The sequence below is a fragment of the Lates calcarifer genome, linkage group LG12 (genome assembly GCF_001640805.2).
Source record: "Lates calcarifer isolate ASB-BC8 linkage group LG12, TLL_Latcal_v3, whole genome shotgun sequence".
Lineage (NCBI taxonomy): Eukaryota > Metazoa > Chordata > Actinopteri > Centropomidae > Lates > Lates calcarifer.
Window position 1 is genome coordinate 10,465,324 of NC_066844.1, and position 15,704 is coordinate 10,481,027.

Genomic DNA, 15,704 nt, shown 5'->3' on the forward strand with positions numbered 1-15,704 from the left:
TCCATTGATTTGTACACAAGTACCGCTGGATTATGTTATTTTGAAAAAACTTGCTTGTTCTGCCCAAAGGGTTAAATTTTTGTCTCATCAGACCAGAGATTCTTGTTCCTCATGCTCTCCGAGTCATTTAAATGCTGTTTGGCACAATCAAAGCAGGCTGTCATATGGCTTTTTCTCAAAGTGGGTCCCGTCTAGCCACTCTATCTAAAAGGCTTGACTGCTAGAGTGCTGCTGAGATGGTCATCCTTCCTGGCAGATTCCCCCATCTCTGCAAAGGATTTCTGTTAGAGTGACTGTTGGGTTCTTGGTCACCTCTCTTTATGCTCTGTACACAATCGGGTCAGATGGGCAACTCTAGGAAGAGTCCTAGTGGTGTCAATTCACACACTCTTCATTAACAGGAAATCTGACTGCATGCTTTATTGCACAAAGAGGGTGCTATTGTTTCAGCACACCTTTTTGTTTCTCAGAATGGCTCAGGCTCTGTTTGTGGGACCAGGTGCATCTTTGGTGTTTTCATATTTGGGAGAATCATTCACACGCCCAACACAGTAAAAACAAAGATAAAGACATCTTGTTCAATATTCTGAACCAAACACTGTGTAATTAACCAACTGTTGCACAAATGTGCAACATACTCACTGTAGTAGCCACTGGAAATACATGAGCTCTGCATAACATACAGGTAGAGAACCCTGCATGTTAAAGGACACTATAGGCTTATGGTCAGTGAGTTTAATATGACTCCATGGACGTGCAATGAAGAGAAAAGGCTGTATTGTGCCCTTGTCTTGAACAAGCACACTTTTCCCACAGAGCTAAAACACACACAAATACACACACGTGCGCACAGACACACTTTTGCTTACGGTTTTCCCACAGTGCTCGGCACTCCCGTGGGAGTAAATTGCGGTAATCCAGGGCAGCGAATTCAGATGCAGCAATTACACCACAGTGAACGGCTTGGGAACCTACATACACGCACACAAACATACACACACACACACACACACTATTGTTATAACATACTGTATGCACAGGTTAATTTACTTTACACATAAGTACAGAGCACTGACACATGCCTCAACTCAAACACCTACTTTCACTCTGTTGTCTGTTTTGTCTACCTTTCTCTCTCACAATCATACTTACATGCACATACAAGCACACACATGGAAATACATACATAAAAACACACACACACACACACACACACACACGCTGTGCTGAGCAGCCATCCCCCTGTCAACACTGCAGCAAATTAACTGACATCAAACACCGGTGAGCACAGGCTTAGACATGTAGGGGACACAGTCTCACTGAGAGAAAAGCAGGGAGAAGAGGAGGAGGAGGACATGGGGGTGGAAAATAGGCAGAGAAGGAGATGAGGAAAATTAGAGAAAGAGGAAAATAAGGGGAGGTGGGGGGTTGAGGAACACACCAAACTTAGGAGCGCCCACAGAGAAATTGTTATTATTTCCCTGGTAAATTGATGACTGTTTTATGCTTGAAAGATGCATCATATTAACACATTTATGTGTCATCCTCAGAACACCGAACATTTAAAACACAAAGGAAAATGGGTATAAATAACAAATGTGTTGAGAGTGTGCTGATTTGAGGGCTCCACCAATAATGTTTTTTATATTGATGCTAATTTATTCAATTAATTTAAATAGCAAATTATACATAACATATGTGACAAAGGCTGCTGTTTTCAACAAATAAGCTGTGACAAACCCACTTTGTAGCTATCTTCCTAACAGACAAGTTCACCACTAGCTTGTGAGAAAAGCTGATAAACTGCTTGAGCTGGTGAGCTAACAGCTAATTTGCGAGCCTACTGGGCTAACACTAACCAGTCAATAGTCAATAGTTTTCTCTCTATTTTTCTTTTTACCCCCACCCAACATTTTGTTCATCATTGCACACCATTTACTTCCATAAAAAAACATAAAAACATTTAGAAAGAAAATAAAGCTCTCAAGGCTGAAGGTTAATTAGCAACCTTGTCAGCTCATTAGCTTAGTTCAGTCACCAATGGGACCATAAGTTTAATTAAAAGAAGTTTTGTTTTTACTCTTTCAGAGGCAGTCTTGTGGGAGATTAAACATTTTAGTTTTAAAAGTACATTTCAGGGGAAATGTATCAAGCTGTATATAAGCTTGCTATTAAGAATTTGTGGGAGCACACAGGCTTTCATGTTGTTGCTGTACAATACGTATGCATGCTGGAGTATGTTACACAACACTGGGGCTTCAGTCCTCTGGGTGAAAAACCAACATACAAGGTTCAGCCTCATTAACTGTAATGACATCAGGTTAAGGGCTGGGGTGCACTGGCTAACTCCTGAAAATGAGTTGGAGTGTACAAGAGACAAAGAAACGAGGGCAGGCTGTCAGTGGCCCCAGCTGCTTCTTATTCAGCTGCTAGCCGCTGCACATGTTCAGCCTCCACCCAGCACCTGCCTTCAGAACAGCCAAGGTTATTGCTGTCATAAAATCTAAACTAAACCTATAGCAAAGTCTACAATAATGTATAGTTTAATAAACCAGAGTGAAAATTTAGCTCAAGGGAAAAGCTGAAACAGTAATTGTTATGGTCTTGGCTGTGAAGGCTACATGTTGACATTGTTAGTTAACTGAGTTTCAAAATTGAGTTATTTCTTTTCACAATCTTCTCTCACTAGCTTTCTCTGACTTTCTGTCTCTCTTACTTGGGAATGTGTTTAATTTAATTTTTTAGTTCATTCAAGACCAGCCACATTACAAATCTCAAACAAAAAAATATCATATTAGCTATTTCTCAACCACTATAAGCAGTATGGCTCTAGGGATGGCCTTTTCTGTGTTGCACTGTGGGTTGGTTGATACACCATTTTTGGTCCAGACTGAAATACTGCCAGTCTATTGCAGGACTGACGTATAGAGACAACAAGTATACGGAGACAACTAACTAATCTGATTCACATTTACAATTAACCAATTAACCTGCATGTTTGGACATTGGGAGGAAGTCAGAGCACTGGGAGGGAACCCATGCAGACTCAGGGGGAGCATGCAAACTCTACACAGGAGTGCTCAGGACTTTCTTGCTGTGAGGCGACAGTGCTAACTACTGCACTATCATGCATTACTTTAATACTTTTAAAAAATTGCCACTTCAACTCTTCTGTTGTCCATATTATTCCATGCTCTTCCTTCAATGGTGTGTGTTAAATGACAAAAAATAAAAAAATCCAGGAATCTTTGAAAAAAAATAATTTTTATTTTGGGATACAGTGTGCCTTAGTTTTAAATGTTTCAGTTGGCGGATTTCTCATTTTGAAGTGAAACTCTTTAGTGTGTAGGAGTATATTTTATCAAGTTTCTAAGTGGCTCCACATGCTGGTACTGTGTTGTGCAACATCAGCAGTTTACCCCCCATGGACAAGACTTGACAGATCAGAATACACTCCCCATACTGCTGTGTTTCGAACATTCTGAGTTAACCGCTGACCTCTCCAAAGAAAACTGTGTCTGTAAACCCCAGTAGGAGTTGCAAACTTGATGGTGATATTAAATTTTTGTTTTTGTTTCTGAGGACAGATCAGGATAACAAATATCTGCTTACTAGAAATTACCCTTGAGGCATTGCCCCTGTCAGCCTTGTCTGTACAGATGCTAGGTTGTAAAACAGAAAACGAAAAGAAGAGTCCCGCTGAAGACTACCATCAGCAGTTACAGCAACATGGAATCAAAACTTAGTTGAATAGTGGTTCCCACAAAACTTAAATCAATTTCAAGTATGTCTTTGGTGATTTTGCATCAAAATGTACATGAGCAGCAGGCATTCACAAATCAAAAATAACTTAAGCTGCTGGCATCCTTTAAATACTAGTTGGTTGACAAAAATCATATGAAGGGTCTTTGTTTATTAATTAATTACTGTAGGAGCAGTACCTGATGTCCAATGCACTAGCATTCCTTTGGTTTTTGGTTCAACAGGAAGTTGTATGAAATATTTCAATGTAAAAATCAAGCAAAATTGGTTATTTGTGCTTTCTTTCAATGTGAGCAATAAATAGTTTGAACAGTTTTGTCATGACAGTCTAGACATCTTTCCACAGCTGGACTGAATGTCATGGAATTTGAGATAGACATTAATGTTCCCCAGGGGATGAATACTACTGACTTTGGTGATCCCCCAAACTTTCTCTCTTAAAATTGATGCAAATATCCATGGTACCAATAAGCTGAACTGTCATGACTTTGGTGATTCTCCTGTATCTCAACAGTTGTTGGACTACCATGAAATTTAGAATGGATATTCATGTCCCTGTAAAGATTAATAACTTTGGGGATTACCTTTTGTGATCCTAAAATACAAAATGTATGACTACATATATGAAAAAAATAATGATATGCCCATCAGCCTCAGCTGTGCTTTGTACTAATTAGCAAACGGGAAAACATAATACCTGCTTAACAACACTAGCATGTCAACATTGTCATCGTGAGCATTAGCATTTAGCTAAAAGGACAGCCTAAGTACAGAGTGGCTAGCATGGCCATGGACTCTTAGTCTGATTCCACTATGAGAAGTCCCCTAAATCCCATATCTTCAGGTCTGAAATATTTTTTCCATGAAAAGCATACTAATCTATTCACATTTACACCCACAGGCAGAGTTTCTAAACACAACCCCTCTTGCTGTGAGGCAGCAGCACAACTCCCTTAGTCACTGTGCTGCACTGCTGTTAAATCCTGGGGCTGATTTATGTAATATTGTTACTTTTAAAGCTATCTCACCCACCAAGCAACAGCTGCTAAAATAAGAACAAAGTTGCCAAGAGTAATTTTTTCCAGCCAAAATAATTATTGTTCCATGAAATGTATTATATTGGCTTTTTATCAGAGTTTGGGAAAGGACTTTGACCAAACACTGTAAATAACAGACATTCAGAATATCATAATTGATACACCTAACAAAGATAATTGTGAGTGACATTTACTGTAAACTAAAACCTTGGAAATTACACATGATCACAAGTTTACACTAGCACAGGAGGTGAAAATATTCTTTATGTAACTATATCCTTTGTGTGTTTCTTAGTACTGGCCCAAACAGAGGCGTTGCTAGCTGGGACTTATAGCTATGCTAAAATATAAATGCAAGTGTGAGTCAGCTTTAATCTCCTGTGTTTCGGAGGCTGATGGAGTAAAGATGCTAGGTCTGGTGCAGCCGGCTCCCATCTCATCCTGGTCACTGGTCTGATTGCTGCGGGCCAAAGCTGCTACCAGTTAGCAACAGTCCCTGGACACTGCTAGCCTTACAGCTGGGGATTTGTTGGGTGAACTGGAAGCACTGACAGCTGTAATATGCATGTATGTGTGTGTGTGCATGTAATTAGGGCCCTTGACAGGTACATATTAGCTCTGTAACTGATCTCAGGGAGTGTTTTCCTGTCTGTCAGGGTTGGCTGCCCAGAAAAAGCTCAGTCTAGCATAGCACTAGCATCTTATATTTGCTTTGTATTTATCTGTATTTCAAGGGGTGGCACAAAGACTGGTGGGGCAAAATACAGTATGGGTGACATGAAGTAGGTATTTAACTGTAAATAAAACTGTTTATAAATCTTAAATATACTGGACATTCACCTTCATAGGTTTCTCAGAAACAAGGTAACAAACACAAAACATACTTGCTTGAAGATTACATTGCATTGGCTTACATTCATAGGCCTTCTTCACAAAGACATTTTGACATATCACAGTAGAAAAAGCGTAGGTATGAATAATTAAATTAATGATGGCTGAGTTCATTTAGTTGCTTAAGTTTCAGGGTCCTGGTATTGTTCATGCTGGCTCACTGCTGGCAAACACGTAGAGCTACTAGAAAATAAGAAGACAAACCAGAAACAAGGAAGAGATATCAATTAGGTAAAAAATAAAATTTAAAAGAAGTGAAGAAATATTTAAAGAACAAAAATGATTCACTGTTGCTTATAAATTGGCAGAGGTCTAATACAATCTTTGAAGTGAATCCATATTTCAATACAATAAATTTTTGATTTTATTCATTAACATTAATGGGTGTGGTATTTGCAGGTACAAAGAATGGAAATTCAGTGTAGATATAAAAGATGAAATGAACCTGTTGATGTGCAGAATCACAATAATGTCTCTTTGTAGTCTCTGAAGGTTGCATTTTACTGGATAGAATTTGTGAAGCATCTCAAAAGGAATTTCTTTCACCTTATTTGTTAAGAGATAGCCAAGAGGTAGTCCAGCAGCTGGAAGCAAGTGTGGCTGCTGGAAGCAAGTGTGGCACCTGCTGGAATGACATTCAGTGCAATTGCAAACTCTCTTAGAGTTATGGGAATTTGGTAATTTAATTAAAATATTTACATATTTCAAAAAGTGGGCCATCATAGTTTGGGTTACTAAAATAAACTTTTATTGTCATACAAAATGTCCATGCTGTTCCAAACAAAGTACCTATGAGGAGAAAAACTGTTTTAAATCCATAAACACCTGTGCTTTTTCTGTTATGACAAGTCATAGAGCTTTTGTGAATTTTCCAAGAAAGAAAGAAAGAAACTTAAGGTGAGTTAAGACAAAATGTGAAGCAAACCTTTGCATTATTTAAGTTTTTCATGTAAATTTGACAGATGGGTATCCAGCATGCACCAACCTTGTTTATGTGTCTCTGACTGATCTCAGATCCAGGTGTCTTAGTTCTTTCCTGTCTCTCTTCTTTTACTTCTCATCTCCATATAAAATATACTGATAAAGTGGATAAGCTCAAATTTCAACTTTACATTTTCCATTCATGTCTTTTCACTTTGTATGTAGTCACAGCTTAACCTGTGCCACATGTTCTTTCTGATCACATGTTTAGCCTGGCCTTAACCATAACCACTATGTGCTTAATTCTAATTAAATACTTTAATCTAAACCCTCACCTTACCAAACGTCTGAACCCTGCAATGGTCTGCTGTGGAGGTGAGTCCCCAATGTGACTATCACAATATATTTATGTCCCCATAATGTGATTAATATAAGTACAGTGACACAGACACACACACGCCCTTTCTCTCTCCTCTCTCTGGCTCCACTGGGAGCATTTTAGTCTTACATTGTGATAACACATTAGCTGGGTCAGACCTTACACTGGGATCCAGCTGTGTCGTGTCTCCTCCCCTGTTCTGTCCTTCACTGCACAGCTGGATCTCGTCACAGTCTGTGCATCTGTGCTCATACATGTGTGTAGGGGTGTTATGCGTGCACATGTCTGTGTATGGTTAGTGAGTGTGAGTGTTATAGATGTATCTCCGTGTGGTTTGTGTATGATATGTATGGTCGGAATATGTGTTTTATTAGACATTTGGTGTGTTAATTTTGTATGCTGGTGTATATGGCTTTACAAATGCACATGCTCATAAACAACACAAATATGTGGAATTGCAGAGATAGAGTTTGTCAGGCTCGAGCACTTCTTTGTTCTTATTACTGAGTCATTTTGCTGCTCTGAGGCAGTTGGTTTACCAGTCACTCAGACATTAGCTTCAATGATTTATGTCCTGGGGGTTTCACATAAACACTTTATTCTTTGTTGAAATTTTCTCGTTATCTGGTGCTGCTCAGAGTTTTTATATTCAACATGTAAAATTCTCAAATGACATTATGTAATTGTTAGATAAACTGTGATACCTTGGTGTTAGTACAAATGAGAAATGGTGATGATTGGTTGATTCTGACTCTCTCTCTCTCTCTTTAACACACACACACACACACACACACACACACACACAGGCTTTAATAGTCAGGTTGGAAATGAACTGTCCAATTTCTGTTAATTTCCTCAAGCATCTACTGTTGCCAAAAACATTTTTTTTTTTAAATTAACCTTTTCTCAACCAGGTTTGCATTGACTTTTTCAAGAGATGCCAGGATTACACCTTTTCAAGTTTAAAACAGTGCAACATAACAACAGTCACACAATAAAACAATACTAAAAACCAGGTGAAATTGTATGAAGTCTCAATAACTCAATAACTCAATAACTCTGAATTCAGTCTGGGATACCAAGTTCTTTTATTTTTATCCAGAAGCACCAATTTCATATTTTGTGCCAAAAAGCAATTTAATGGATATTTATGTGAATTCAGCATAGTGGACTCAGCCTGTAAAGGCTGCCATGTTGTCTCCATGTTGCTGTCATTTTGTTATGTAATTATGCCTGGTAATAACTCTGAATACTTTAAAGCTGCACTAATCGATATATTATATTAAACAATGATCAAAGTAAAATGCCTGTGAGTTTTTGTGAAAGGTGTCACTTTCATACATAAACCTATGGAGAATTATCAACCAACTCTGCAGTTCCCCTCAGATATATTTCTTTGCCTCTTTTAACTCAGTATTTTGGTTTTCTGGTCTGCAAACTGAGTTTGGTTGTCTCTCACTGCTCTTATTAACCTTTTTTCATACTTTGTTATTGTAAAAATATTGACTATAGCCACTTTAAATATTGGTCACCTTTTCTCAGTGTTCCAACTGTCAAATGTGTCAGTTAGCAACACTCTTTAGCGACTTTTCCTCCTAAAATTGCTCCATGAATTAGCTTACCTTAAGATGATGGTTTTCAGCTGTCACCTTTATAAGGTTCAGCTGCTGCGGGAACTACAGTAAATTAAGGAAACTAGGTTTAATCAAGTTATGGAAAATCATTGAAAAGTCAAATCATTACAGTTTACACAGTAGGATCACTGAATGATGATAGAAGATTATCTGCATGTTTACAGTAGAGTACAGTCTTTCATTATTCATTCCCTAGGGGAGGAGTTTTTAGCCATTTGGTATGTTGAGTGGAGATAAAGCAGAGTTTTATATGGGCCTATTGCCATGGCTCTCTCAAAATAGCCAGAAATACACACACCAGACTAGACCCACACACTTGTAGACTCTAGTCCAACATCAACACCTTGATACATCTCAGTGATTGCAGATGAGTGGAGGGGAATTGCTTGGTTGGGGTCGCAATGACAAGCTTCCAACCATCTGACCATTTTTAGATCAGGAAAACCAGTGGCGCAAACACTCACACATACACAAAAGCCACAAACACACACTTACACTCATGACATACACTGGTGCTGTAGGGTTTCTGTACACACAAGCTGCCTTGCAATGGGAAGCCAACCGAGACACCTCTGCTTACTGCTGATAGACATTCTTTGGTGTATTCAGACCAATACAAACACACACACAGAACTTTCTCAGAATAGAAATGGTTTTTAATCACGGTTTTGGAGTGTCATCAGGTCTGTTATTAGAGTAAATTACCTCCCAGATTGTTTGGAAGGGGTGCATTCACACACTAAAATGCGCACACTTTCGCACAAATACTGTAGCCTTCTTACATGAATTTACACAAGCTTTCTCTTCCACATGCTTTCTCATCCACTCTCTCGCTCTCTCTCTCTCTCTCTCTCTCACACACACACACACATACACACACACACATACACACACGTTAACTAGTTGGATCAGTGCAGTGTGGGACATGGCCACCCGTGAGTGGGTTTTCTGTAGAAGCAGCCTGTTTACTCTGTAATGGAACCTCAACAGTCATAGATGATGAATTACAAGCCTGTGTTCTCCCTCCTTCTTACTTTCCCCTTCTTTCTTTATCTGTCTCTCTCCATCACACACATAGTCAATCAGCCTGTCTTTTAGAGTGGAGGAAGATCTGTGCATATGCACTGGCAGTGCTTCTCCATCCCACCAGCAGCAGGGCCTTTTGGACTTGATGGCCAATTTGTTCAAAGTCCACATATTTGTTCAGTATCATTAGTTGAGCCTCTCTGAAATACTAACTGTAAGAACAGCACACAACATCCACCCAACTTCATAGTTTGTTCACCTGAAATTAGGCTTAGGAGGAAACTGATTATTTTCATGTTGATACTTTGTTTTAGGTATTTTATCTAGATTATTTACTTATATACTGGACTGTAATTTGTGTTTTTTCCTTCTTTCTTTCTTTTTTGACTTCTGTGGTCCAATAGCCACATATGTTACTTATTATGTATGAATGTTACATGTTCTTGTCCTGTTGTTATGTGCTGGTGAGCAAAAGACAATTTTCCACTCTCGTGGACAAAAAAGTTCTCTTCCATTCTACACAGAATCAGCAATGGATGACTTGTGGTGGATATTAATTTCCCCTGATTAATATGACTGCATTTAATATTTTCATCGTCCACAAGAAATGCTGAAATGGTAGTTTTTGTCATTTACTGAGCATGGTCAAAAGTTATGTCAAATATCTGTGTACTGTATTAAAGACGAGAAACAACAAGAGCTGAAATTTGAATATGTCTAAAATGATAAACAACATTAACATGACAATAAAAAAATACATTGTACTGCACTTAAATATGGACATGAGGATTTCTGAGAAGAAAATGCACTCATGTATCAAAATATCCAGTATCTCGAATCAGTTTAATATAATCATGCATATACAGTATATTATATTATTGAATTATAAAACTGCACTAAAGTGTGTTCAGCCTTTGTTATTAAAACTGGTTAAGGTTATAACATACTGCTGGGTAATATCATCTATAACAATACATTCCTGCATTGCAAGTTCAGAATGTGAATTGAAATCTTACAATAAATGACAGTAACATATATTATACTACTTAATATTCTAAATAGCTTTAAGTAAGATAAAAAGGACATACACACACAGGAGTTATGCATGTAGTTATTTTCCACCACAGAAATAGAGTACCAAAGTGTTGTGCTCAATTAAAAGTACTGCTCTATCTACATTTGAGTAATAGTGAATATTCCTCTAAAGTAAACAAGTAAAAGGAAAAAAAAAAAAAAAAAAAAAAAACTTTTTGGTGGGAGAAACTATTTTATGGGAAAAAACTGGAAATTACAAAATGAGGCACAAAAGTAAAGTAAAGCCAGATTTATCTTCTTAGCTAACTGGCAGTGGATTTTGAATGTCTCTTCAGCTGTCCAACTGATGCTTTCATGAGAGCTGACACATTTGTCTGAAGTAAATTCAACTTTAAAGTGGATTACATGGGTTCAGGGTTTACACAACTACGCATGTCTAAAGACTGCCTAAAAGACTTAAAAGGGTGTGTTTTACCTACCAGAAGATTCCTATGTCGATCAACCCCCCTGAGCAACAGTATCACCTAGACAGCCAGAGGTCCAGTCATAATACAGATGAATGTCAGACAGTGTGTCCAGTCAACAAGCCTGTCAGATGAGGAAAGTTTTCCTAATCACCAGCCATCAACGACCAACTGGATTTCCACACTTCCCTGATTTTCTACAGATGTGATTTTGTTTACTCGTAACTTTGGCCTGACAACTTCAAAACAGCCAGACAAGATGAGAAGTTGATTACAGGCGTTCCAAGATTTCCAGTTCTCTGTAACTTTCAAGGGAAACACCACAGGAACAAACATCTTAAGAACAAATGTGCCTGGAGTACAATCACACTGATTGTTGAGCTCTCGTTTTAATGTTTATTTAAGTTTATTGCTGATTAATCTAGTTAGCTTCTCATAACACTTAACACATTGAAATGATGTACTATTAGAAACAGCAATACCAAAGTGGTAAAATAACAAAAGTTGCAGACCATAACATACAAATAAGATCAATACAGAGTCAAAAAAGGTCAAATCTGGGTCAGTTAAAGATAAATGTATACATGTAATCAAAACAGAACCACAATTCCATTTTACAGAAAGCAAAGTACATTCATCCACATAATTGCTCCTTAAGGAAATAGTCCAATCTGTGACCAATAGGATCACAGGCCAAAGCTATTTTAATCTTGACTAAACAAAGTAGAGGCAGACCTTTACTCAGTCTGCCACAACATCCTTCATCATCAGGGTCAACTCACCAGGACAGACAGGCTCTTTCAGCTCTAAATCATTTCATAATGGGTTGCTTGAAAGTGCAGCAGACAGAAGGGCGCATTTTCCTAATTCAGCTCTGACATTAAAGAGTAATTTCTATTCAAGTTTGGAGCACAGACTTGTCCTTAGAGATATAATTATGTAAAACATTAACTTTATGAGTGGACATGTCAGGAAAGTTAAGCATCAGTCTACCTTTATATATATATATATATATATATATATAAAATGAAACTCAAATGATTTTTGGGTTGGGGTTAGATGTCATTGTCATTGTCATGGTGTTATCAGGCCACTGGTGGCAATAAAGATGTACAAAGGTCACATGATGCTTCCTAAATAATAATAATGGATCAATGTAACATATATGTTGGTAACAAGGACTCAGAGATGCAGGGAAACTCATTAAACCAAATAAAAGCAAAAAAGGAGCAAACAAGGAGCGTAAGGGAAAACTAAGTCAAAAACCATGAGATTACAATGTGGCAAAGGAGAGCAGGAAACAGGGATGTATGTATACACAGGTTGAACTGACAGGAACACCAGGGGCAGGTAACAGGAGACGGGAGTGGCTGATCAAGGGTGGCGACACACAAGGCAGGAAACAGAAATGACAGCAAAGGTAAGTTAATAAAAATATACCAGGAAATAACATATGGACACCGACAGAATGTTACAATAAATGAATGCCACCACAACACTGTTGTAGACATACAGACATATTTAAACTGGTTTCCATGTTTGTTTGTTTGTTTTTTGTGCTTTGTGGACACAAGGGGCACTTAGGAAGAAACTACTGATTGTTAGCATTATTAGTTAAGACCACTGACATGTACTGATTTACCAGAAGAAAAAATTATCTGTGACCTTATCACATAATTATACCCTATGTGTCGAGGGTAGCTCTCATACACTGAGTAAATGTCTTATAATTACAAGATCTGGATGTTATAACTATGAGATAACAGGTGTTACATTGTATTGTGAGACCCATCAGATTAATGCCACTGCAAATGTTTTTAAACAAACTTCATTTCATGCCTTATTTTAAAAGCTGTTACCAATCAAGCTATTATTATTACTATAATATTTTGATAGGTTCACTAATTTTAATAGCTTGGATGCATTTCTGATGTATGACCACTTACTGACCACTTACTGACTTACTAACCATAAAGCATCTTATACTTGTTTGGCTGCACCCGAACAAACAGATGGAGCTTCTCTCAACAGGTAACCATGCTTTTTGTGCAAACAGTCCCAAGGTTAAGATGTGCAATGTGCAATGGCAACATAAGATGTGCAATCGCAACATACTAATTGTTATACATATCATATTCTTACTCATTTAGTGTGTAATACAAAAGCTCTGGCAACAACATACAAGATACTACTGCGTTATTTCACCTATGTCAACATATCAACCTAAACAGGATCATGTCATTAGGCCATTTGACTGACTATTCACCATGCACACAGCACCAAACTTTATTAGTAACACCCTCTTTCATTCACACTATATTTTAACACTTCCTAATTAAAAAGTGAGTGAAACATGGCGAGCACACAGTAACAACACTTCTCTCACAAGTTAGTCCACTGACTGTGAGGATTCTATGGAGCTACTAATGGATTCTAATTAAGTAAATGCAGAGTAAGAGTTTTAAATTCTGGTGTGACTGGGTCCAAGTCTAAGCACTTAGTTATCAAATTTTATGATAAAGTGCATGCACACTGGACAAAGATACAGTTCAAATGGCCAGTGTCACTGCATTACCTACTTGGTAATGTTTGACCCAAGGCTGCTTGAGCTCCGTCACTCTCTGTCAACCTGGAAACACTCCCATCATTGAGCAAGCTCCACTAATCCCTTACCACTGCATGAGGGTGAGAGACACTCAATCTGTGTGTGTGTGTGTGTGTGTGTGTGTGTGGCTGTCTGTCTGTGTGTCTGTGAGAAAGGGAGAGTGTGTGTCTCTGCCTGAGGACCATTGGGATTTCCCTTTTTAATTAATTCAGGATTTGTTTGGGGCACAAGGTCAGAAATGGAGAGTGAGGCAGAGACATTTTCTCATGTAAAACCTTTAGGCCGATGAGTGTGTGTATAGGTGTGTGTGTGTGTGTGTGTGTGTGTGTGTGGCTGTTGGCTTAGGTAGAGGAAAACCAAAGAGGAAAAAAGAGAAAAAAGATGCTTGTTGGATAAGATACTTTTTACTGTGACCATTCTCTTTAGTTAGTGTTGCTACACCTGTCAAGCCTTCCATTGCAGCGCAGTACATTATGCAGTTAACTATGATAAATTACTATGCCTTAAAGTGCAATACCACTGAGAGCCACTAAGTGCTAAATCTCTTGGCTCTAATAGACTCCCATTCAAAAAGTGTGAAACTTCTCTCATGAGGTCCCCTTGAAAATAATTCCATAATTAAGTAAATATTAGTTTACTACATTTTGTAAACAGAAAGACAGAATCCTCAGTTCACAAGCAGAACTGGCAGACAGAGTAGGTTATGTTATCGCGATCACCATTGTGGTATGTCACTTTCATTGTGTTTTCAAATTGAGTGTTCTGTCTCAATTTCAAATTGAGTGTTCTGTCTTCTTTGAAATGTCTTCTGTGTGATAACACAGCCATCCTGGATTTAACACTAGCAAATGTCAACATTGCACACAGGGTGGATGTGGAGCCTGTGAAACTGCTTTTGCCTTATGAAAAAACCATCTCTGACCTCACAGATGTAGACAACCACTCGAAGTACAAAGAGGCAGCCACTAGCTACATCATAGGCTTTATCATGACAAAGATGGAGCAGAAGGTTACCTGCTTGTGCACAGGCACTGACATCAGATGACTTGGATGCATCATTTTTTGTTGTTAAGGGACAGAGGTGGCCTACAGATATCATCTATCAGCTGGCACTATTGCTGTTTGCTAGGCCACTGAGAAGTGCTTTCAGAGACTGCTGAAAACCAGTGGGGTGAAGGCTCCTCAAATACAGGGGACAATACCAGCAGTTGTCTCTCAAGTTCTTGCAGATTGTGTGGGGACAAATCTCTTCCCAAATTGGTACAGCCACATGTTTGATATATGTGTCAAAGTAAACCATGTCTATGTTCTGGTCAAGATGGTGTGGTTTTATTAGGTCAAGTCAGTCAAGACTACAAAATGTCTAAAGGTTTGTAATACCCACCTAATCAGAAATTGGGAAATGCGGAGGAGTCGCTGATTTCACTTGTAACATAAATTCTTGTGGTACATTAGCTAACTTTGTTAGCTAGCATTATGTTTGACCAGAGACATAAAGAGAATAAAGGAAATGGGTGAAAGTGTTTCTCCCTCTCTACAATTGCCATTATAGAGCGGGAGAGGACACTTCAGCCATGAGAAGGTGCACATTGGGTGTCAGTTGTGTAAAGTTTCATTTGCTAGTGTCAGCCTAGCCTACTAGCTAGCTGGTTGGTTACTGCTAGCTAGCTAGAGGGCTAGGCTGACACTTTCATAGCAAGCTTCAAGCTTCAATAACATATTATTATTTTGTAGGAGAGGCCTCTATGGATGAAGACACCATAGACTACATCCCCTCTGCGTTTCCTTATGGGCAGAAGTGTGAGAGGCCTGCTGAAGAGCTGGAGAGGTAGGTCAAATTCAGGTTTCTAACTGTGGCTAAGTGACTATGGTATGAATGAATGCAAACAAAGAAGTGTATCTTAAAATATGATGACCACTACCATGGCAATACACCATGATGTTGTTGCC